Source organism: Symphalangus syndactylus, chromosome 6 (assembly GCF_028878055.3).
Source record: "Symphalangus syndactylus isolate Jambi chromosome 6, NHGRI_mSymSyn1-v2.1_pri, whole genome shotgun sequence".
NCBI lineage: Eukaryota > Metazoa > Chordata > Mammalia > Primates > Hylobatidae > Symphalangus > Symphalangus syndactylus.
This window is the reverse complement of record NC_072428.2, coordinates 104,306,753-104,332,401: the sequence shown is the minus strand read 5'-3', so window position 1 is coordinate 104,332,401 and position 25,649 is coordinate 104,306,753. Positions and strand designations below refer to the sequence as shown.

The window sequence follows — 25,649 nt, the reverse complement described above, 5'->3', positions numbered from 1 at the left end:
TATTGTTTTTTAAATTCTATGTTTTTACCTTTGAATATTCAATGTTGACAGATCAAATTTGAAATTATCTACTTTTTCTCAGAATTCTACTTAGAATCATTGAGATTGCCTTTTTAATTCTTTTTTACTTTGAATTACATTACACATGCAAAGAAGTATCTGAAATAAAGACGACAGCTCAATGTTTTCTTTTCTTTTTTTAATTAATAGACTTTAAAGTACTCCTATAGATTTACAGGAAAATTGAGAAGAAAGTACAGAGTTCCCATGTATATATTCTCCCACAACCCCAACACAAACCCAGTTTCCTCTATTACATTAGTGTGGTACATGTACCACAACTGATTAACCCCTAACTGATACATTACCACGAACTAAAGTCCAGAGTTTATACTAGGATTCACTCTTTGTTTTGTACAGGCCTATGGTTTTTGACAAACACATCATGCCATGTGTCCAACATTAAAATATCATAGACAATGGCTGCACTACCATAAAAATCTTCTGTGTTCTGCCTATTTATTTCTCCCTCCCCTGTAACTCCTGGCAACCACTGATATGTTTTACTTTTGCCTTTTCCAGAATGTCATATACAGGCATACCTTGGAGGTATCGCAGGTTCAGTTATCAGACTACTGTAATAAAGTATCACAATAAAGCAAGTCACATAAATTCTTTGGTATTTCCAGTGCATATAAAAGTTATATGTACATTATACTGTAGTAGATTAAGTACGCAATAGCATTATGTCTTTAAAAAATGTACACACCTTAACTTAAAAGATGCTTTATTGCCCAAAATTGCCAAGGGCTTATCCTTAGGAAGCAATTCCTCACTTATTAAAGTTTTATCATGAGATTGCAGCAATTCCATCACATCTTCAGGCTCTAATTCTAATTCTAGTTCTCGTTCTATTTCCACCACATCTGAAGTTATTTCCTCCACTTATGTCTCGAACTCCCTAAAGTCATCCAAAAGAGTTGGAATGAATTTCTTCCAACTCCTGTTAATGTTGATATTTTGACCACATTTCATGAACTATGAATGTTTTTAATGCCATCAGAAATATGAATATTTTCTAGAAGGTTTTCAATTGACTTTGCCCAGTTCCATCAGAGGAATCTACTACCTATAGTAGGTACAGCCTTACAAAACATATCTCTTAAGTAACAAGACTTCAAAGTGGAAATTACCCCTTGATCTGTGGACTACAGAATGGATGTGTTAACAGGCATAAAAACAACATTCATCTCCTTGAACATCTCCATTGGAGCTCTTGGGTGACCAAATGCATCATTTTTTATTCTTATTTTTAGAGACAGTCTCACTCTGTCACCAAGGCTGGAGTAGTAGTACAATAATAGCTCAACTGCAGCCTCCACCTTCCAGGCTCAAGTGATCCTCCTGCCTCAGCCTCCCAAGTAGCTGGGACTACAGGCACATGCCACCATGCCCAGCTAATTTTTTAATTTTTTGCAGAGATGAGGTCTCGTTATGTTGCCCAGGCTGGTTTTGAACTACTGGCCTCAAGTGTTCCTCCTGTCTTGGCCTCTCAAAGTGCTGGGATACAGGTGTAAGCCACCATACCTGGCCCAGGTACATTATTAATGAGTAGTAATATTTTGAAAGAAACTTTTTTCCTGAGCAGGAGGCCTCAACAATGGGCTTAAAATATTCAGTGAACCATGCTGAAACATATGTGCTGTCATCCAGGCTTTGTTGCTTCATTTCTAGAGCAAAGACAGAGTAGATTTAGCATTTAATTATTAAGGCCCTAGGATTTTCAAAATGGTAAATGAGCACTGGCTTCAACTTAAAGTCATCAGCTGCATTAGCCTCTAACAAAAGAGTCAGCCTGTCCTTTGAAGCTTTGAAGCCAGGCATTGACCTCACTTCTCTTGCTAGAAAATTCCTAGATGGCATCTTCTTACAATAAAAGGTTGTTCTATCCACATTGAAAATCTGTTGTTTAATGTAGCCAACTTTATCAATGATTTTAGCTAGATCTTCTGGATAACTTTCTGCAGCTTCTATATCAGCATTTGCTGTTTCACCTCAAACTTCTATGTTATGAATTTGGCTTATTTCCTTTAACCTCATGAACCAACCTCTCTTAGCTTCAAACATTTTTCTTGCATCTCTCTCACCTCTCTCAGCCTTTACCAAATTGAAGAGAATTAGGGCCATGCTCTGTATTAGGCTTTGGCTTAGGGGAATGTTGTGGCTGGCTTGATCTTTTCTCCAGACCACTAAAACTTCCTTCATATCAACAATAAGCCTGTTTCATTTTATTATCACTCATATGTTCACTAAAGTAGCACTTTTAATGTCCTTCAAGAACTTTTCCTTTGCATTCAGAACTTTGGGCTGTTTGTCATAAGAGGCCTAACTTTCGGCCTATGTTGGCTTTCCACATGCCTTCCTCACAAAACTGAATCATTTCTAACTTTTGATTTAAAGTGAGTGATATGCGACCCTTCCTTTCACTTGAACACTTAGAGGCCATTGCAGGTTTATTACTTGGCCTAATTTCAACATCGTTGTTTTTTAGGGAAGAGGGAAGGAAGCCTGAAGAGAAAGAGAGAGATGGGGGAAGGACCAGCTGGTGGAGCAATCAGAACACACCTAACATTTATCAATTAAGTTTGCTGTTTTACATAGATCCAGTTTCTGGGCCCCAAACAATTACAATAGCAACATCGCTGATCACCGATCACAGCTCACCATAATAGATATAATAACATGAAAAGTTTCATATATTGCAAGAATTACCAAGATGTGATACAGACACAAGATGATCACATTCTGTTGGAAAAGCAGCTTTATTAGTCTGTTTTCATGCTGCTGATAAAGACATACCTGAGACAGGGCAATTTACAAAAGAAAGAAGTTAAATGGACTTACAGTTCCACATGGCTGGGGAGACCTCAAAATCATGGCAGAAGGCAAGGAAGCAAGTCACGTCTTACATGGATGGCAGCAGGCAAAGAGAGAGCTTGTGCATGGAAATCCTCATTCTTAAAACCATCAAATCTCCTGAGGCTTATTCACCATCATGAGAACAACATGGGAAAGACCTGTCTCATGATTATCTCCCACCGGGTCCCTCCCACAACACGTGGGAATTATGGGAGCTACAAGATAAGATTTGGGTGAGGACACACAGCCAAACCATATCATTCCAGCCCTGGCCCCTCCCAAATCTCATGTCCTCACATTTCAAAACCAATCATGCCTTCCCAACAGTCCTCCAAAGTCTTATTTCAGCATTAACTCTAAAGCCCACAGTCCAGTGTCTCATCTGAGACAAGCCAAATCCCCTCCCCCCATGAGCCTGCAAAATCAAAAGCAAGCTAGTTACTTCCTAGATGCAATGGAGATACAGGCATTGGGAAAACACAGCCATTCCAAATGGAAGAAATTGACCAAAACAAAGTGGATACAGGCCCATGCAATTCTGAAACCCAGCAGGGCAGTCAAATCTTAAAGCTCCAAAATGATCTCCTTTAACTCCAGGTCTAACATCCAGGTCATGCTGATGCAGGGGTGGGTTCCCATGGTCTTGGGCAGCTCTGCCACTGTGGCGTTGCAGGGTATGGCCTCCCTGCCGGCTGCTTTCACTGGCTGGCGTTGAGTGACTGTGGTTTTTCCAGGCACATGGTGCAAGCTGTCCGTGGATCTACTATTCTGGGGTCTGGAGGACGGTGGCCCTCTTCTCACAGCTCCACTAGGCAGTGCACCAGTAGGGACTCTGTGTGGGGGCTCTGACCCCACATTTCCCTTCTGCACTGCCGTAGCAGAGATTCTCCATTAGGACCTGCCCCTGCAGCAAACTCTGCCTTTGCAGGTATTTCCTCACATCCTCTGAAATCTAGGTGGAGGTTTCCAAACCCCAATTCTTGACTTCTGTGCACCTGCAGGCTCAACACCACAAGGAAGCTGCCAAAGCTTGAGGCTTGAACCCTCGGAAGCCACAGCCCTAGCTCTACATTGGTCCCTTTCAGCCATGGTTGGAGTGGCTGGGATGCAGGGCACCAAGTCCCTAGGCTACACCCAGCATGGGGACCCTGAGCCCAGCCCATAAAACAACTTTTTCCTCCTAGGCTTCCTGGCCTAGGGGGAGGGGATGCCATGAAGATCTCTGACATGCCACAGAGACATTTTTCCTATTGCCTTGAGGATTCACATTCAGCTCCTCATTACGTATGCAAATTTCTGCAGTAGGCTTGAATTTCCCCTCAGAAAATGGGATTTTCTTTTCTATCGCAATGTCAGGCTGCAAATTTTCCAAACTTTTATGCTCTGCTTCCCTTATGAAATTGAATGCCTTTAACAGCACCCAAGTTACCTCTCGAATGCTTTGCTGCTGAGAAATTTCTTCTGCTAGATACCTTAAATCATCTCTCTCAAGTTCAAAGTTCCAAAAATCTCTAGGGCAGGGACAAAATGCCACCAGTCTCTTTGCTAAAACATAACAAAAGTCACCTTTGCTCCAGTTCTCACCAAGTTCCTCATTTCCATCTGAGACCACCTCAGCCTAGACTTTATCATCCATATCGCTATCAACATTTTAGGCAAAGTCATTCAACAAGTCTTTAGGAAGTTCAAAACTTTCCCACGTTTCCCTGTCTTCTTCTGAGCCCTCCAAACTGTTCCAACCTCTGCCTGTTACCCAGTTCCAAAATAACTTCCACATTTTTGTGTAACTTTTCAGCAGTGCCCCACTTACTGATACCAATTTACTGTATTAGTCCATTTTCACACTGCTCATAAAGACATACCCAAGACTGGGTAATATATACAGGAAAACAGTTTAATAAACTCACAGTTCCACACGGCTGGGGAGGCCTCACCATCATAGTGGAAGGTGAGGAGGAGCAAGTCATGTCTTACATGGATGGCAGCATGCAAAGAGAGAGCTTGTGCAGGCAAACTCTCATGTTTTTTTTGTTTTTGTTTTTGTTTTTTTGAGATGGAGTCTTGGTCTGTCGCCCAAGTTGGAGTGTAGTGGTGCAATCTCAGCTCACTGCAAGCTCTGCCTCCCACGTTCACGCCATTCTCCTGCCTCAGCCTCCCTCGTACCTGGGACTATAAGCGCCTACCACCACGCCCAGCTAATTTTTTGTATTTTTAGTAGAGACAGGGTTTCACCATGTTAGCAAGGATGGTCTCGATCTCCTGATCTCCTGATCCGCCTGCCTCAGCCTCCCAAAGTGCTGGGATTACAGGCCTCAGCCACCATGCCCAGCCCAAACTCTCATTTTTAAAACCATCAGATCTCCTGAGATGAATTCACCATCACAAGAACAGCAAGGGAAAGACCTGCCCCCATGATTCAATTATCTCCCACTGCGTACCTCCCATAACACTTGGGAATTTTGGGAGCTAGGAGATGCGATTTGGGTGGTGACACAGAGCCAAACCATATCAGTGGCACCAATAGACTTGCTCAACTCTGGGTTGCCACAAACCTTCAATTTGTAAAACAACATAGTATCTGCAAAGCACAACAAAGTGAACCACCACAAAATAGCATATGCCTGTGGTTGGAATCATATAGTATGCAGCCTCTTCATATAGCTTCAATCACTTAGCAGTACACATTTAAGGTTCTTCCATGTCTTTTTGTGGTTTGGTAGCTCATTTCTTTTTATTATTGAATAATATTCCCTTGTCTGGATGTATCACAGTTTGTTTATCCATTAACCTATTGAAAGACATCTGGGATGCTTAACCAAGTTACCCTAGTTAAAGTTGCTTGTTATAAATGTTCTTGTGCAAGTTTTTGTGTGGACTTACATTTTCAGCTCATTTGGAGTTCAACTCATTTCATACTTTGGAATGTCATTGCTGGATCACATAGTAAGACTATGTTTAGCTTTATAAGAAACTACCAAATTGTCTTTCAAAGTGGTTATATGACTTCACATTCCACCAGCAATGAGTGAGAATTCCCATTGCTCCACATCCTCACCATCATTTGGTGTTATCAGTGTTGTGGATTTTTGCCATTCTAATAAGTCTGTAGTGGTACCCCAATGTTTTAATTTGCAATTATCTAATGACAGACAATATTGAGCATCTTTTCATATGCTTACTTGCCATATGTAAATCTTCTTTAGTTAGGTATATGTTTAGAGCTGTTGTCCATTTTTTAATTGAGTTATATGTTTTCTTATTTTATTATTTATTTTTGAGATGGAGTCTCACTCTGTCACCCAGGCAGGAGTGCAGTGGCACAATCTTGGTTCACTGCAACCTCTGCCTCCCGGGTTCAAGCAATTCTCCTGCCTCAGCCTCCCGAGTAGCTGGGACTACAGGCGCATGCCACCATGCCTGGCTAATTTTTTGTATTTTCAGTAGAGACAAGGATTCACAATGTTAGCCAGGATGGTCTTGATCTCCTGTCCTCATGATCTGCCCACCTCAGAACTCCCAAAGTGCTGGGATTACAGGCATGAGCCACCACACCTGGCTATATGTTTTCTTATTATTTTTAAGAGTTATTTGTAGTATATTTTAGATACAAATCTTTTATCAGATACCTATTTTACAAATATTTTCTCCCAGTGTGTGGCTTATCTTTTCATTCTCTTAACAGTAGCTTTCCTCAAAACAGCAATTTTTAATTTTAATGAAATCCAGCTTATTAATTTTTTTCATGGATCATATTTTTGATGTTGTTATCTAAAAAGTAATCCGCAAACCCAAGGGTAGTTAGATTTTCTTCTATGTTATCTTCTAGAAGTTTTATAGTTTTTTGTTTTATATTTAGCTTTGTGATCCATTTTGAGTTCACTTTTATGAAAGGTATAAGGTCTGTAGATTAACTTTTTTAACACATAAATGTCCAGTTGTTTAAGCACTATTTGTTGAAAAGTCTGTACTTTCTTCCTTGAATTGCCATTGCTCTTTTATTAAAGATGAATTGACTATATTTGTGTGGGTCCATTTCTGAGTTTTCTACTCTGTTTCAATGGTCTATCTATGTTCTTTCAACAATACCATATTATCTTGATTACTTAGCTTTATACTAAGTCTTAAAGTTGGAGACTGTCAGTCCTCTGATTTTCTTTTTCTTCCTCAATATTACGTTGGCTAACGTGGGCCTCTTCCTTTCCGAATAAACTCATGAATTAGTTTGTCAATATCCACAAAATAACTTGCTGGGATTTTGACTGGGATTGTGTTGAATATACATATCAACTTAGGAAGAAGTGACATCTAAATATTGAATCCATCTATCCATGAACAGGGACTATCTCTCCATTTATTTAGATCTTCTTTGATATTCTTTCATCAGAGTTTTATTGTCTTCCTAATATTGATCTTATACATATTTTATTAGATTTATACCTAAGCATTGATCTTTTTGGTGTTAATATAAACAGTACTGTATTATTAATTTAAAACCCCAATTGTTCATTGCTGGCATCTGAGAAAGCAATTGACTTTTGTATATTAACCTTGTGTTAACATTAATCACTCATTAGTTTCAGGAGTTTATGTTGTTATTGATTATATGGGATTTTCTACACAGACAATCATGGCATTTGCAAATGAACAGTTTTATTTCTTCCTTCCCAATCAGAATGTCTTCTGTTTCCTTTTTTTGTTTCCTTGCCTTAGCTAGGACTTCCAGTATAATGTGGAATAGGAGTGGTGAGAAGGAACATCGTTGCCTTATTCCTGACCTTAGCAGAAAAGCATCCAGTTTCTCACCGATAGATTTTCATAAAACAAACCTCCATGTAACTATCAGACAGGTGAACAAACAGAATGTTTCCAACATACCAGAAAATTCTGGAACCTCCACCTCAATTTATTACCTACCTACAATTTAACCATTATTCCAATTTTGTTATCATCACTTGTTGCATTTCCAAACACTAAAGTCTAGTTTGGAACTTTATATACATATATATATGTATATATATAAACATACTGTATAATTTTGGGAGGTAGAGGTTTTCCACTCAACTTTTTATTTCTGCAGTTCATCCACTACAATCTGTGCTATAATTTGTTCATTTTTATTTCTGTAGAGCAGAGGGTCACCAAGATTTTTCTGTGAACAGCATTATTTTCCAATTCTTCATCAGCCTCAAACCATAAATGGGAGCGCGCTACTGACCCACCAAATTTAAATAGGCTTTTAAAGTTTCATCACACTTTTCAATAAGAAGAAAAGTTGTTTCATGTTAATGAAAAGAATGGTAAGGTTTGTACTATTTCTTCAAGGTTTCTCTATCTAGTTCAATGATTTAAAAAATGTTTTGGGCCGGGCACGGTGGTTTATGCCTGTAATCCAAGCTCTCTGGGAGGCTGAGGGGGGCAGATCACGAGGTCAAGTGATCGAGACCATCCTGGCCAACATGGTGAAACCCCGTCTCTACTAAAAATACAAAAGTTAGCTGGGTGTGGTGGCACGTGCCTGTAGTCCCAGCTACTCAGGGAGTCTGAGGCAGGAGAATCACTTGAATCCAGGAGGCGGAGGTTGCAGTAAGCCGAGATCGCACCACTACACTCCAGCCTGGTGACAGAGCAAGACTCCATCTCAAAAAAAAAAAAAAAAAAAAAGAAAAGTTTTGAACTGAACATCTAAGTCCAAAACCAAAAAAACAAAAAAAAAGTTTTGAACTGAACATCTAAGTCCAAAACCAAAAACTCTTCCTTTTCTATGCATAGTTACTGCTAAATTCAGTTTGTGCTAATTTGTAATTATAGATTTTCAGGAATGACCAGTGTTTAGGTGGCTCTATCAGAATGCACCACATAACAAGATTAAACACGAACCTGGAAATTATGTAGATTTTTCACTGTGGGCCACTTGGACCACTCCATCAGATGCTATGTCAATAAGAATATTGCACTGAAAACCTTGTCAATTTTGGAGATAACTGTATGCAATGTATGACTTAGTCGTAGTCAACTTTATTAAGTTTTCATTTTCTACTGTAGAATTTGAACTTTTAAAGACCAAACAATACTGTATCATTGAGATCTTTTACTGAGGAATAATAAAATGGTCAATTATTAAGTGAAAGTCAAATTTCTGGCAGTTAAACCAGTATATCACATACCATTATATCACATTATCATAAGGATGATGCCCTAGGTAACTTTCCAGATAAAAGTCGGCACAAAGAACAAGGGATTTCTTCCTAAGTAATTGTCCTAAGACAAGTATTAGCTTCAGTCCTCCTTCTATCAACTTCTGAACAGCAACAAAATTCTATGTTTGTATATAATCATTAATACATATCTTTTAAGTTTTTCCTAACAGATAGGGAATCAGTCTTTCCAGTACACTGAGCCAACAAAATTGATATATTTGTGTAGCAGATTATGGATACAAATTCAGTCCAATTCAGTTTCACCACATGGAGTGAATAAAGAAATTAATGTATCTTTTACCAGGTGGTAGATTCAAGCAGACATATTAAGATAGTCTTATTCTCAGATATGAAGAAATATAAAAGAAAAAAAAAACAAAGTTTAGAGCAAAAAGAGATTATAATGGAAAAACTGCAGATACTGTATCAAAGGAAATTTCCTTCTTTTCATCAGAATACTCAAAATTCTTAACAGCTCTCCATCAGAAAATACAATTAATATTAATCTATTTTACATTAAATATTATTATTGTAAGGTATCATTTTATATTATGTTAGTAAGTATTGTCACAAATCAAAACTTAGAAGTTACAACCAAAAACACCTGCATATTTTGTAGAGGAAAAAATCCAAACAATATTGTCAGCACATTATTTCTGCTAAAACCTGAATAGCAATAAAAACTGAGAGACGAAAAATATGTAGAGTACAGATGACTTACATTTGGAGAGTTAGACTTTAATTCTCCCTCTCGGGATTGAGGAATCTTATTCTTTGTGCTTACAATGCTCCTTTCTCCAGAGTATTCTTCTACTTCCAGGATAGGTCAGGACAAAGCTTCAACAGACTTCTATTATTTGTTTGATCTAGAGGGAAATTATACTTTTAATCAATTATTACAAAATGCATCAGTTTGTTTTTTTTCTTACTGTACTGGGGGGTTGAAGCTTCCTATTATTTTCTGTTGGATATGAGGTGAACAGAAATATAAGAATTGCCTTGTTAAACATTATAATAAATAAATCTAGTATTTAAATTAATCCCACTAAACGAAACCCACATCTATCTTCTTTTTCATTTTTATGGCTAAGCAGCATAGCAAGAGAAAATTAACATTCAAAATCTAAATGACTACAAAGCCTACTCAAATGTATTTTTTAAAAGACTTTAACATAATTTTGCAAATCCATGAGTTTGAATGGACTGGCAAAGACGATTAGGTATGAGATATTTTTACTCATTTTTTTTAATGTCTTAGGGCTGAAGAATTACAGGATGATTAGAAAAGTGTAAAGGAAAAAATATTTTTAAAAATTTTAATGGAATAATAAAAAAAGATGATTTTAAGAACATGAAACAGACCAGAAACAGTACAGGGTCTGTAAGACAGCAAGAAATCTGGAATGAGATTTTTTTTAATGGTACAAAGGTTGGGAAACTGCCACTGAAGCAAGGTATGTTGGACATCTTAGAGTATTTAACATGGGTATGTTCTCAATCTGGTTTCATCTTAATTCTCAAACAAATTTATAAGACGTAAAAATGCAATACATCCCACCTTTCTTTACAAGAACACAGAAACGTGATAGATGAATATCTGACCTTTGGTGAGATGTACATTCATAAGTTTAAGAGAACTCATTCTATATTCAAATTTTATCAAAATGTAAGTTTCCAATAATGGGTATTTTCTGCATCATTAAAATTAAGAATTATGATAAATATCTTCGGCCTGGCATGGTGACTCATGCCTGTAATCCCAGCACTTTGGGAGGCCAAGGCAGGCAGATCACTTGAGCTCAGGAGTTCAAGACCAGCCTGGCCAACATGGTGAAACCCCGTCTCTACTAAAAATACAAAAATTAGCCAGGCATGGTGACATGCGCCTGTAATGTCAGCTACTCAGGAGGTTGAGGCACAAGAATTGCATGAACCCAGGAGGCAAAGGCTGTAGTGAGCTGAGATTGAGATCATGCTACTGCACTCCAGCCTGGGCAACAGAGTGAGACCCTGTCTCAAAAAAAAAAAAAAAAAAAAAAAAAAAAAGATAAATGTCTTCAACATGTGCCATTACCTGGATCACATCCCCTTGCCTTATCTTAAAATCACTCATATTCCCTTCCACTAAATAATAAACTGGAATTCAGGGGGAACATTTAAAGCAAAATTTTATATATATATATATATATATATATATAAGCACACACACACGTGTTTAGGGGAAATGTGCATGATAGCACTTTAAAGTTAGTTTTTGCTCATAAACTTAACACAATATACTGGTGGTATTTATTTAAAAAAAACAACTATTGTGAGAAAATAGTTAAAACAAAACCAAAAAACATCTATATCAGAATAGCTAAAATACAAAATGTAAAATATATGTGGGCAAAAGGGCACCTCTTTAAACCATCATCTGATCACAAATTGATACTTGTGCAATTTTCTTCTGTTTTTAACCAATGTAAATGATATTTGCAATTATTTACCTGGAATATCTCAAAATTATTTCAAGGTGAAATAAAAACATAAATTTCATTACCGAAGATTAAAGCTATATCCACTGAAGACTTGATTTTAGGATTAGAGTAGGTGTGTTGTTTTCTTTTCTAAAGATTCAACTAATCTAATCCAAATTTGAAAGTCTTAGTACTGAAACTTATCAACAGACACTTTCTAGATGAATATATCCACATGGCAGTTCAAGCACAGGTAGTTCTGCTTTAGTTTCCAGAACACAGAAGTGGTTTTGCAGTATTTTGGCTCAGTGAAGACCAATGCACATTCCTTTAGGGAAGCTTTTTGAACTGACAAAGGATAAATAATTGACATCAATAACAAATACTTTTTGTTGTCCTGGACTGACATGTCATTTATAACAATACGTATGCTAATTAATGCCATCCATATCTACCAGATGTGTCAGAGGAGTATGCCAGACTCTTCTTCACAGGATATAGCTTTAATGTGGCTAAAATTACATTATCAATATGGAAATGCATCCCTTTGTGATAAAGAACTGAACTATTCACACACACACACACACAGAGAAAATATACTTTTCATGATAGAGAAAATCCCACTTATATGTACAACCAGCTGTACTTTTTCTTAACCTTAACCCTAAAAATTATAGTATATAATGTACTAAAATACTAGTTGAGGTCTTCACAAACCACAATATCAACATGACACTTTACTATAATACATTAAAATTTCATTTGCAGATTCTCTCAAGTATGCTGGTAGTCATTAACAACTAGAACTATGTATTAATCATCTTCATTTCCCATCCCTTAGGACAGAGCTTGGTATATAGTGGGCACCTTTTTTTTAAATAAACATTTAAGTCACCAAAACTATGTAGAGTATATATGTCAATGAATTCACCATATACAAAGAAAGAATTACAAATGTTGTCAACTAAAACTAGTCATGAGATAAACCTATAAAGAACTCTTCTTATTGTCTGGTAGTTTGGGGGCTTAGAAAACAATATCCCAAAATGAAGGCCTCAGAAGTAGCCTCAGAAAGCAAAGTTTGTCTCTGATCTTCTGCACTCCCATCTCTCAGTCCCATTTTCCCCCAAGGCTAGCCGTAGAAACTAGAATCCCTCCTCCTCAAGGGAAGTCCTAGAAATCAAAGCCCCCTTTCCCCAAAGCTAGTCAAAACCTAAAAATATTACTCTAATTTTTCCCTCACCTTTCTGTGTCGTAACTTGCTGTAAAGAAATTATCTGACCTATACTATTTGACTGTAGGTCTTCAGATCCCCGGAAAGTCCTGCCCCATGCCAGGAAGGAATGCATGCTCAGAGGCCAGGGAGAATCTAGACAGACAGGCCTTGCTGGAGTTCTCCACTCAGTCTATTAGCATTAAATCATAACCTTTTCCTCCAATATTTCTACACAGCTGTCTATAGTTTGTTGAGTCTTTGCATAAAAATAGAGAACTTCCCCTGTATCTTTGGATCTCCATGCTGAGGGCTCCTATGTACAATGTTAAATAAATTTGTATGTCTTTTTCCAATTAATCTGTCTTTTGCAAGTTGATTTTTTGGTGAACCTTCAGAAGGCCAAGGGTAACTTGCCCCTTTGGCTCCTACAATAGCTAGCACTGAATAAACGTGAACTATAATTCCAGTGATCGTTAGTCCTGGATTAGCTGGGATAGATGTGGTTCATACCTATTGCAATTATTAATAGCTATCCCTTTCCCTCTTAAAAGTGTCCCAGTTTGGATGGTAATTTTACATATTCATCCAAAGTATCATTAGTGTATTATTCATTTATCATTTATTTCTTTTTATAAACAAATTACTGTTTTTTTTTTCTTTTTCGTTACTTTCCATGATGCTGTTACATGAAAAAAAAAATCATTGGTTGGAATTAGAATGAACGAGATTCCATTCTTTCAACATTAATAAATTTATATAGACGGTCCCAGAGTTTAGTAAATCTTTACATCCTTGAAACTAAACATTTTATTATCAGGACAGGAATAACCTAGCTGAAAAATCCAATGTGACTTCTTAATTCTTAGTTTGCTTAACTTATCTGCTTCATTTAGCTCATTGTTTACTCTTTCCTTCTCAAAACTCTTCCTTTGGTTTGCATGATACCACTCTTTCTTAATTCCTCTCCTAACTCTCAACCCTGCTTTTTCAATCTTGTGGGTTACTATTCTTACATGTGCCTCTAACATGTCATTTTTCTCAAGATACCATTCTAGTCCCAATTTGTATTCTATTTCTTGAATCAACAACTACTTGTTGCAAATGATTCTCCAACATATACATCCAGTCCACAACCCTCCCCTAACCTTCACATTCAAAGTACCTACTGGTTATACAATCTCCTTTCTGGTCCTTTATCCTTCAGTCTCAACTCTCTTGAATGCATACTACACACCCAACCTAAGTTTTTTTGTTATTTGTTTTTCTGAATGTAAATCTGATAGTATTGTTCCCAGACCAAGGAAACAACCAACAGTTATGGAAGGTGTGAACATCTGCAGAAAACTCCAAGGCAACATAAAATGGAGTGAATCTAAACCCACCAGAATAAGTGATCAGTTACTGGTCTCTCATTTGTAATCCCAACTTACTTTGACTACAAAAATTTTTGCATGTAGTCATTAGGTTTCAAGGCAACAATCACCAGAAACAATATATGATAAATATCACATACATCATAAAGGTCACAAAATAAAATACCTAAAGACAAAAATATCAATTAGGCAAGGCGCAGGATAAAGGAAAGTTTCATGGTACTATGGCAAAGTCTCTAAAGAGGTGCTTTTTTAAGCCCCATAAAATTACTGCCATTACTGCTTTGTAGGAATGTATGTAGGTTTAGTCTTGCCAAATCGGAATTTTCCAGACAGACTGCTAAATCATTATGTGTGCGCATGAGAGAGAGAGTGAGACAGAGTCCAATTTTTAAGATTTAACAACTAATCTCATATTTTAAAAAAACAATAAATACCAACAAATAATACTTGCAAGCTCTATAAAGGACATGGACCACTCCCTTCTTTTTTTAACACAAGGGCTAAATGGATGGGCTAGCCTGCGAACTGACAACCAAGTACAACGTGTTTTCCAAATAAAAGTCTGGTTTGAGTTTTGAACAATCAGTAAATATATTTTGCTATACAACACACTTACATTTTGACAAAATATTCGCTATTGACTTTTAGCACTTTAAAACATCTAGTAAATGCAATTTTTCATCCTCTTTTGCTCAGCTGTCTTCCACTGACTCTTAAGTATCTTCACTTGAATATTCTGATTCTGACTCTTATTAAAATAATGGCTGATATATTTTCAGTTCCATCTCAAGCCTTTTTGTTTGTTTTCTTAAATATTGTTGTTTCTTAAATATATACCAAGGCATACTAAGTGTCTCTAGAAAGCATCTTAAAAGCAGTCTCTCTTCCACCTACTACTATAATGACACTTTTTCCCTCTTTACTCCAATAACAATTTCAAATTCATATTTCTCACATCCACCAAATGTCTTCAAACATCCCTCTTATCATTATCTTTACAGAATATGCCAGACATACCTTTTGCAAATATATAATATGTTTTTAAAGTATATTAGACTGGCATAGGAGGAAGTGGGGGAACACATTAATGCCTAAATTTAATATATGTGACTTCAAGTCATGCAACTATTTCTCTGGTGCCTCTTCTTACAAGTGCATCAACTAGGATAGGGAGCGGCTCCTCAATACCTACCAAATAAAACAAAACTTATTAGCCTAAAACCTAAGGCCTTTCATTCTTAGGATTGAATTTGCCTCTCCTTTACTTTTTTTCACTTATCTCTACATTCTAGAATCAAACTGAACTATTAGATATTTGCTTTGATTTTCTTAGAGTCTCAATCTGCTCCACTTAGCATGTCTCTATTTTCTCAAATTCTATTTGTCCAAATGTTACCATACCTTTCAAGCCTCAATTTAATTACCATTAACTCCATGAAATATTCCCCTATTCTCTTAGCCAGGAATAAGCTACTCAAATAGCATTTTCTCTACAGCTCTCCTCTAAAAACTGTCCATGTAATCTACTATGTAATACATTTGTCCACATACCTGACTTCTAACATTTAATTTAAAATTATTTGAAAATAGAGAATGTATTATTCATCTGTGTCTTTCTTAACAATATAGCTTTATTATGAAGAAAATACTGAGTCATTTGACAAGGAATGGTATAGAAGATAGAGGCAGAGCCATAGTATAACTCAAAGACAGTTATGTTAACTCAAAGACAGCTATAGTATAACTCGAAGACAGAGCTACAGTATAACTCAAAGACAGCTATAGTATAACTCAAAGACAGTTATAGCAGAGCTATAGTATAACTCAAAGACAGTTATAACTCAAAGATTTCTTAATCTTTTATCTCCATCAATTGCAAGAAATAATTATCACTGCCATTATTTCCAAATAAATAAATCTGTCAAAAATATGTCTCATGCCAACCAAGTCATTGGCTTTTATAAAAAACTTACTAAACAATCTATACTGAGATAGTCAAATAAAACAGGTGATTTTAAATAACTTACTTAAAGTTCTAAGTCAACATTAAAATTTAAGATTGTTTTTCATGAAAATCATGTTACATGACAATTTCTTTTAAATGATAAGATAAATCTCTTTCCTAAGGCCCACTACATACAGTATGAAAAGTAAGATTAAAATTAGCATACTATCAACTAAAAGTCAAGTTTGAAAAATATTTGAAGAGATTTTTTCTCAGCCAAATATGAGTACCATGACCTGTGACACAACACCAAGAGACCTTGAGGACATGTGCCCAAGTTGTTGACCTTAGCTTGGTTTTATACATTTGAGGGAGACATAAGACATCAATCAATACATGTAAGATATACAATGGTCTGGTCTTGAAAGGTGGAACAACTCAAAGTGGGAATGGGTCTCCTGGTCATCGGTGGATTCAAAGATTTTTCTCAATGGCAATTGGTTGAAAGAGTTATTATCTGAAGAACTGGAATCAATAGAAAGGAATATCTGGGTTAAGATAAGGGGCTGTGCTGTCTGGGAAGTGAAGAGCGCCTCTGCCCGGCCACCCATCTTCTGGGAAGTGAGGAGCACCTCTGCCCGGCCACCCATCGTCTGGGAAGTGAGGAGCGCCTCTGCCCGGCCACCCATCGTCTGGGAAGTGAGGAGCGCCTCTGCCCGGCCGCCCCGTCTGGGAAGAAGTTAGGAGCGCCTCTGCCCGGCCGCCCCATCTGGGAGGTCTACCACGGAGGCCAGAAGTAATGTGGGGGCTGGACGTGGTGGCTCACGCCTGTGGTCCCAGCACTCTGGGGGGCCGGGGCGGGTTGATCACTTCAGGCTAGGAGTTCGAGACCAGCCTGGCCAACATGGTGAAACAAATGAAAAATACAACAGACAAACCAACCAACCAACTCAGTGACAACAAAACAGGTCTACCCTGGAGTCATACTCTAATTTTTTCTATTTTCCTCCCTTTCTGATCCTTTATCCCACTTTCTTTTTCTTCCTCTTCCTTCTCCTTCTCCTTTGTCAAATAGAGGATTGAGTTATTATCACTGATCCATATAAAGTCCCTCTCTCATTTATTTTAATTCCCACCCCCCATTTCTATTCCCCGACTTCCCATGTGCAACCTTCCTAATATGTTTGATACGCATCTTTTTGTTTGTATGTATTTTTAGAAAATGTTTATTGTTTTTGTGTGCAAAAAAAATTAATAATAAAAAAAGGTAAAAAAAATAAAAAAATAAAAAAATAAAAAGATAAGGGGCTGTGAAACCCAATCTTTTATCATGCAGATGAAGCCTCCAGGTAGCTGGCTTCAGAGCTCCTACTGTTACAGTGGGTAGCTAGTCAGACATGAGCAGAGCAGGAGAGAGCTCTCCTGCCACATGCACACACACCAAAAATGTCAGGCAACCAATAACATTTCAAGTTATTGTTAACTGTCTCTGTAAAATAATAATTGGTCGCAGCCAGCACCAGAAAAAGGCAGTCTCCTGATAGAAAAAAACTAAAACTGGTGATCAGCAGCTTCCGGATAAGATCTCAGGAGTTGGGTGAGTGGGAGGAAGCATGTACATTAAGAGGCAAAACGGCACAGGTTAACTGGTGTATGACCTTCTAGTAACACTCAGACTGGTAAGGGAAGAACGCCTCAAGTGAACATGTGTACAACCTCAGTAAACACACTGCACATGCTCCCCTCCCAAGTGTTAGCAAGCCACTGTGCATGCAGACAGTGCACCCCCAAGGGAAGAGTCAGTGGAGAAGGGATGCAACCCCCCAGAAACATGCTGACATACAAAACTCCAAGTCAAAAGGTCAAACCACACATTTGATCTCTCAAGTCACCCACTTGGCCCTCTTTTATGTGTGCTTCGTTTCATTCCTGATCGAAAACTTTTTAACAAACTTTCACTCCTGCTTTAAAACTTGCCTCAGTGTCTCCTGCCTTATGCCCCTCAATCAAAGTCTTTCTTCTGAGGAGGTAAGAATTGAGGTTGTTGCAGACCCATACAGATTTGCTGCTAAAATACTTTGGTGCCACATGACACAGACACTTTTCACTGCTAAAATTATCAGACCTAAAATGGTGCCAGATTCCTCGTTAATTCTCTCCTGCATCAGGGAAAAGAACTGAAAAGGGAAGGGGATTCCCTATGGAAAGTAGCTTTTCCCCACAAGAAACAGCTTTCCAGGGCCATTTCAAAATATGTCAAAGAAATATATTTTGGGGTAAAACACTTTAATTTTTTTGAGGGTCTGCTATCTGTCATGTGATGCTATACTAGAGTCACGTTGGAATTTGGTGTCTTATTGCTACAGAGTCTGTTTTGTCAGTCTTAAGATCTTTGTTTTAATGTTAATGCTGAACAGCTGTGCCTGAATTCCAAAGGAAGAGGATATAATGAGGCATGTCCGATCCCCCTTCCCATCATGGCCTGAACTAGATGTTCAGGTTTACTTTGGAATGTCCTTCCTGGATGAGAGGTGGGTCCATCAGTCAGTTGGGGGTCTTATAATTTTATTTTTGGTTTACATACTCAACATATATAGGGTCACCCAAGTAGTTGTTAAGAATCAGAAAGAGGAGTACTAAGTCATTTTCTATATTCTATTAATAACTGTATTAGCAGCCAATTTTAGAAAATGGAATATTTACATGAGTTATTTTAGGGAAAAGAACTTATCTACATAATCTTTGGGTCAAGATTGGTGCCTGACATAAAGTGGATTGTCAAGGAATAATAAGGATCTTCTAACTGGGAAGACTTTGTGAGACTCTGGTTCAATCCCCACAATTTACAGAAGAAATTCACAGAAGTATTTTCCCCAGAATCTCAGAGGGTATAAATGGCAGAGACAGGATTTGACTTCAGGATAATTGTCTTAAATCCAGCAGTCTTTTCTTTTGGAAATCCAAATTTACTCACTATTCAGTTTATATATAAATATACACATATAGTATTTAATCTCTTTGAAGACATTTCGAAATACTAATTTCCATTAAATAATGTATTTAATCAAAAGTAGAACACACCAATATTCTTTGTACAAGTTGTCCACTGACTATGCTTTTTATAACACTTTGAAGTTCACATTAACCATTTCACTTATATATTTACACATTTATAACTGTAGAGTCAAATAAGGGTACCAAAACTATAAAACTAATAATCTTCCATTCTCAAAAAGGCACAAGAATCAGCATCAATGGATTCATACTTAAAGGAGATGTACTTACACTTATTTTTTGAATAATTTCTGAGTAGTTGATGATTGTTTATTAGCTTGTTCATGATGCGGAAAAAAATCTCAGAGCAAACAGGCAGGAGAGGTGGAAAAAGAAGAAAACCTACCTTATCTATATTGCCCTGACAATTGAGTTTGGACAACAGTATTTTCTAAATGTACCCTATTCAAGGCTGGATATGTAATTACCTTCAGTTCATAGTCTAGACATTAATGCTTTCATAGTATTTAAGACTCCTTGTAACATGCTTGCAGCTTTAAGTAAGCAAGGCTAAATCTTGACCAGATAAATTAGCAAAGAATGCAATAAAAGCTGCAATAAAAGAACTTTATCCTACAAACCTTCAAGTTGCTGCTAAATGAGATTTCTTTGAAATGCAGATAAGTTGAACTAGATTAGTGAATTTTAGCTCCTGTCAACATCATAACAAAATACAAATACAATTGTTCACTGGTCTTATCTCCGTGCTTCCATCTGCTGCCTTGTTATTTACTTTCCTTGATTTACTATGCAGATCTAAATAAGGCACATCAAGGAGGGCTTACAACACAATGGCTTCTTAAGCTTTACATCAAGGTATTTGAAACTGAAGCCAGGAAAGGGCTGCCATCAAAGACATATCTCTAATGAACTTCCATATCAGAGAAGGTTTGGTATTTAATACTGCTGTGAAAAGAAAGAGCTACAAATCAGAATGGCCTATGAAAGAAAATGCCTACAAATCTTGATGAGATTAGCACCTCTGAGAATTAATATCCCAATAAAAATGATGTCTGGTACATTGAAGAGTTAACTTCCAACCTTTGCAAATATAATGCACTATGTCAAGAGCAGGGAAATCATTTGACAAGGTTAAAAGGTCAGGAAAGAATTTTTAATTCCCCCCAACGCTAGAAAATAATATTTTTTATTTCTGCTCATAGTAACTCCATGTCAGAAGAAACACATTTAAACATAATTAACACAATTAACAGATTTGTAACATTACTTTCTATGTCATAAGCATTTTTCACTATTGTTCAAAAAGGAAAACTAGGAACAACTACACAGTAAAATAATGTAATCTAAAATGACAGCATGCAACATTTGTTCATCAATTCTAGTATTTTCCTTTTCTTCCCCCACAGCAATCTATGGCAACAGAGAGTAAAATCTTCTGTCATTTTGCAAATCCTGAGGTGCCATTTTTATTTTATGCCACTACTCTTTTTAAGAGATACAGATAAGGAAAAAATTTATTCTACCCTTTCTTTAACCTAATTGTGTTTTCCCAGTTTTATTTCTAATATGCCAAAGTCAAACAAGACAATAATTCACAAACCTAATGTGAAAGTTTCCAGCAAACTCTGCTTGCATTACTATTTGACAATTTCTTTCCCATAAGCAATAAGATCTATAAACAAATAATACTTTTTTCCTAAAGAAAACATTTCAATGATTTATGTCATTGTATAGCAAGGGAAGATCCCACAAGCATGTTCTGTTCCGTGGATCAATCAGTTCCGAACCAAAGTAGACATGTTGTCGACTCCAGTGCCTGGAAATCCTGCTGCAGGCTCACCAGATGATGAAAACTGAGGTATGCAGTGTATGGGGGCCCCACATGGCATTCAGTAGCTTCTGGGCATGTCAAACTTCAGAACTACCCTACAGTCAATGACAGCAAACACCTTCCCTTTCTTGCCTCCAAACATCCACTTGCTTCTCTACCCTCCCTCCAAATCACGGGCAGTCTTCCAAAAACAAAGCCCCAAACAGAAGCAACCTCCCTTGACTACACAACAGAAATCACAGTTGTCTTTTTGCTGGATTTCATTTCATGTAGGCGATGTTCCAGACTTATTTACAACCACAAGAGACTGTTACCTCTTCTTGTTTAATGAAATGACAAAACAACAGATTTGCATATGCAAAAGCAGGTGCTGTAACAGGTTTGACTACTCTTGACCTAAAGCATGTAAAAGAGGTTTACTTGCAACAGCTGTCTCAAAGGTATTGGTGCTCTGATGGGCAAACACTCTACCATCTGTAGAAGTATGTGCTCAAAATGACAATCTGAATTCAAAACTGATCAATAGATCTTCCCTCATCTTTATCCATATGTTGAAATATTAAGATGTGTACATAATAGACTATTTTACCTATCAGTCACAGATAAGAAAACTAAAATTAGAATGTTGACATGTAAAAATTATGTATTCAATAGATAATGTCAGAACAATTTGTTTCATCATTGTGCCACACATACTGTAAGATACCAGATACTGTATTTTAATTATGTATTATTTTATATAGTAAGTTTTCATAGTATTAATAATCCTAATTGCTGGGTTAATGGCCAAAATAACTACTTTATTAGATTTCTGCTACTTTATATTCCTTAACTATTTTTACATTCAAGCTGTAGTTTTAGATCTTGAAAATAATGAAATTGTGTGCACTAGTTTCTTAGTCTCTCTTACTTTTAGTTTCAATTTAGACAGGTACATTTTTCCACTGAGATTACTATTTTCTTTTAGATAAGAGGCTACTTTTTCCCTTCCACACTAAAGTCTGAACATAACCTCTCACTGAATGGAATGACTTGTTTTTGTGTTATATTTGCAGAAGGTAGCACCATATGCCCTAAGCTCCAAGTTGGATGCTCTTTTTACAGTCTAATTTGCTTGTCAAAAGATGTTACAATCACAAACCTACAATGTGCAGATAAACTTAGTATTACATGAAATAAAACACAATTTTTCTCACTTCCTTAAAATGTAACAAATTGATCTCTAATAAATGCAAAAGGTTTGTAAAGTTCAAATAATGCCTGAATTATAAATAAAAGAACAATGGCACCACATGATTGAACAAAAAAAATAATGCACACACACAAATTCTCTCTCTTACATAAGTTTAAATAAATTCTCTACAATTAAGAACAAAAACCTTGTCTCCTTTTTGAAAAAACAGAAACAGCAAGTACTGTCCAATTTTCAAGCTGACCTAAAAATAATCAACGACTTCTTAAATAGAAGTTTCACAAAAATAAAGTCATTTTTATTTTTATGAAAATCACAATTCATTATGAAAATTTGAGTGAAATATAACTACTTATGCTAAATATTTCTGCAATTCAGCTGTATATCTTTTTAATTAATTAATTAATTAATATCTAATTAATTTTGTTTTAACCTCCAAGAAGATTAAAATTTTGCTAGCATAGTATTCTTTTGTTTGTTTAATTATGATTTTTCCTATTTGCTCATTCATGATGAGGAGATGGTATCTGACCATGGGAAGGGGGAAGGAAACTCTATACCTGCAGACAACTGGTTTACATTTTTCCCGTTTCCCTTTTTGTTTAGTTACTTTAGCAAATAAGAATTAAAATACCATTTAGAGAAAAAAAATGGTATTCAGTGGCCATTTCTAACAACTGACATGAGACGTTATGACCCCTTCAAAGCTTTTCCAAATTTTTAAAAACTAAAATTATTTACTTAATAGGTTGTAACTGCCTTTTCTCAGCCACAGTAATCCATCATGTGAATAAATATTTAGACAATATTTTAAATGTGTACAATGTACTTGAGGGAATGCCACAGTTCCGGGCTGTCATGTAAATACAATCTGATCAAAAACATTCTGCTTGTATAATAAAAGCCCAGCTAGAAACACAATAGTTCAGCCAAAGAGAGAAAAATTGATATCTAGGAAAACCACAACAGTGGAAAGTGACCACCAGTGACATAATTGCAATTTTAAGAAGTTTTGAAAGTTCTCTTTGGTAAAGTAGACATCATATAAAGAATATATATCTATTTTAAACAGCTATTAACATGTCTTAAAAATTTGCCATTTGTGAATAAAGATGATATATCCATTTAATAAACAACACAATGCAGCAAAAAAATAATAATAAAGTAGCACTGTATGTACTATCAGGGAACAATTTCCAATGCTATTAAGTGAAAAAGCAGAATACATCAAAGAGTATATATTGTTACTATTTGTGGAAAAAATGTATATAAAGATACATTTATGTTTATATATACATTGACTATTTCTAGAAACATACCGAGACACTGGTTTTAGTAATTTCTCCTTGAAAAGTGGAAATGGATAATTAAGGCAATGCTTCACAAACTTTTTAATGACAACACAACATAGAAATTGATATCAATTATAAAACTGCACATCGGGACAAATGGAGGGCTAGCTTTCCCAGGCCCCACCCTGCTTTTGTTGCATGCTAAAAAGATAACTATCTCTTCATCTGGACCCTAAAATAATTGAGGCTCAGCAGGCTACAAGATACTATGTATTATCTATCTTTAAGAATTAAAGTAAAATCAAATAAGCCAGATTGACCAAATAAAGCTTATCGATGAAGATTAGAAATGTATTAATATATCTAGTCAATTTTCTTGCAGTTTAACATATTTAAAAATTAGCACCTGCTAGAAAATCTAAATGAACACTAAATGGTATTCATATAATCCCTCAATCTTTTCAATTTAAAGATGCTGCTGATAATAATATAATTTTTACTGTATACGTCAAGAGTCCTCAAACCAAATTTCCTGGCTCTACTTCACTACATCATGATGTGTTTTACCATGTCCTTACTATTTCAAGAAATTAAAAGAAAAAAAATTTAACTCAACATGAGCGTACTAAAATTGAGTTAAATTTTATCCATGACTCTGCTATATTTTACTTTTTACTTATTTTAACACATACTTACATAAAGCAATTAAGTCGAAGGTTTCACTTGTTAACTCAAGAAGCTCCAGCTGATGTTCATTTCTTTTTTATTTTGAAAGAAACAATTTATTTTATTACTTTAATGAACACTGCTAGATAAAAAAAAATTTTTTTAATAGGGGGAATTAATAATAAAGTAACTCTTCGATGGTAATTAAAGGGCTAGTGCTGCTGATGTTAATCTGACCTCAGCAAATAGTGCAGGTGAGCTAGAAGGCACTTTTTGTAAAGAAAATAAGATTTGAGTTTATTTCTACCTCTCACAAGGTCATTCTGGTTTGTTTTCATAGTGAAACCATGTAACAGCTTTTTTATTAGTTTATATGGAAAACTTATGCTAATAATCACATATTACATATTGGGCAATTATTTATAATATTATGTCAAATGATGGAGGTATTCCAAGGAGAAAAGAAGTCAAGACCACTGTTCACAAGTAACTGGTAAAAGAGTAGGACTCAAACAAACAAACAAACCCAGGAGAAAAAGTTCTACATGGCTAGAAAAAAAAATTGAACACTTTTTCCAATAAGAAAAATGTCTGATGTTCCATGAAAAAAGGCACAGAATTCAGCGACTTCAGGATATTTAAAGAGTTCTTAATACTGACTCCTACTCTGTCTCCAATGCTTAATCATTCAAAGATATTTGCATGTGCACCATATTCCAGAGGCTATGTTCAGCACTAAGAATTCAATGATTTAACCAGCCATAAGCTGTATAAAAGCAGAAGTAAGTGTAGGGACGGAGAACACTTGAGGTCAAATATTAACTACATGGAAAGAGGAACTGGAGAAACTACAGGCATATGGATGAATAAAAAGTAGTGATCCAAACAAGGATGAAAACCTCAACTAGAACAGTAGAAATGGAGATGAAGCAAAGAGGACAGATGTGGCATATTTATAAATTAGTGTCCATTTCACTTTGTGATTGATCAAGAAAAAGGAACATAAGAGGGAAAATTGAGAATGACTTCCAGGTTTTCTGGCTTCATTATATGTGGTTGATAGCCATGTCTTTCAACAACGTAGTGAATATACAGGAAAGCTGTTTGCTTGACTTCATTCTTATCTTACTTCTCTTTTATTTCAAACTATACTTCCTGGGCAAGCTTCTCAAGAGAGCGAGTCTCTAATGGAAAAAATCTTCCTCTGCACCAACTAATGCAAAATTAACCTTGCCTTAGTTGCAAAATTATTAATAAGAGTATTTGGGCATGTAAATATGTGAATGGGAAAAGATTGAAAGGTACAGATTTCAGGTAGAGAGGATAAGTGAAAGTTGCCTACAAAGGACAAAAGAGAACAACCAAAGGTTGGAACAGTACCAGTAAGTGTAATACAGAAATTAAGGAAAAAGAAAGTTTTAGAAAGAAAAAATAAATCATGTTACACGTTGCAGAGTAAAGCAAATTTACCAATATTTTAACCGTCAAAAAAAGGACCTGGATGAGAAGACTCAATAGAGTTTAGTTCTTTCTACATTAAA

The 25,649-nt window shown here is 36.1% G+C and overlaps 1 protein-coding gene across 1 annotated transcript in view; it reads right to left on the bottom strand.

Moving 5' to 3' along the window:
• The window catches only part of FOXP2 (forkhead box P2), a 605,419-nt gene that overhangs the window by 518,262 nt on the left and 61,508 nt on the right, over positions 1 to 25,649 (bottom strand). Inside the window, exon 2 of the mRNA XM_063642138.1 lies at positions 9,838 to 9,982. The gene's annotated coding sequence lies outside the window, so the exon portion shown is untranslated. The remainder of the gene's footprint in view (positions 1 to 9,837; positions 9,983 to 25,649) is intronic.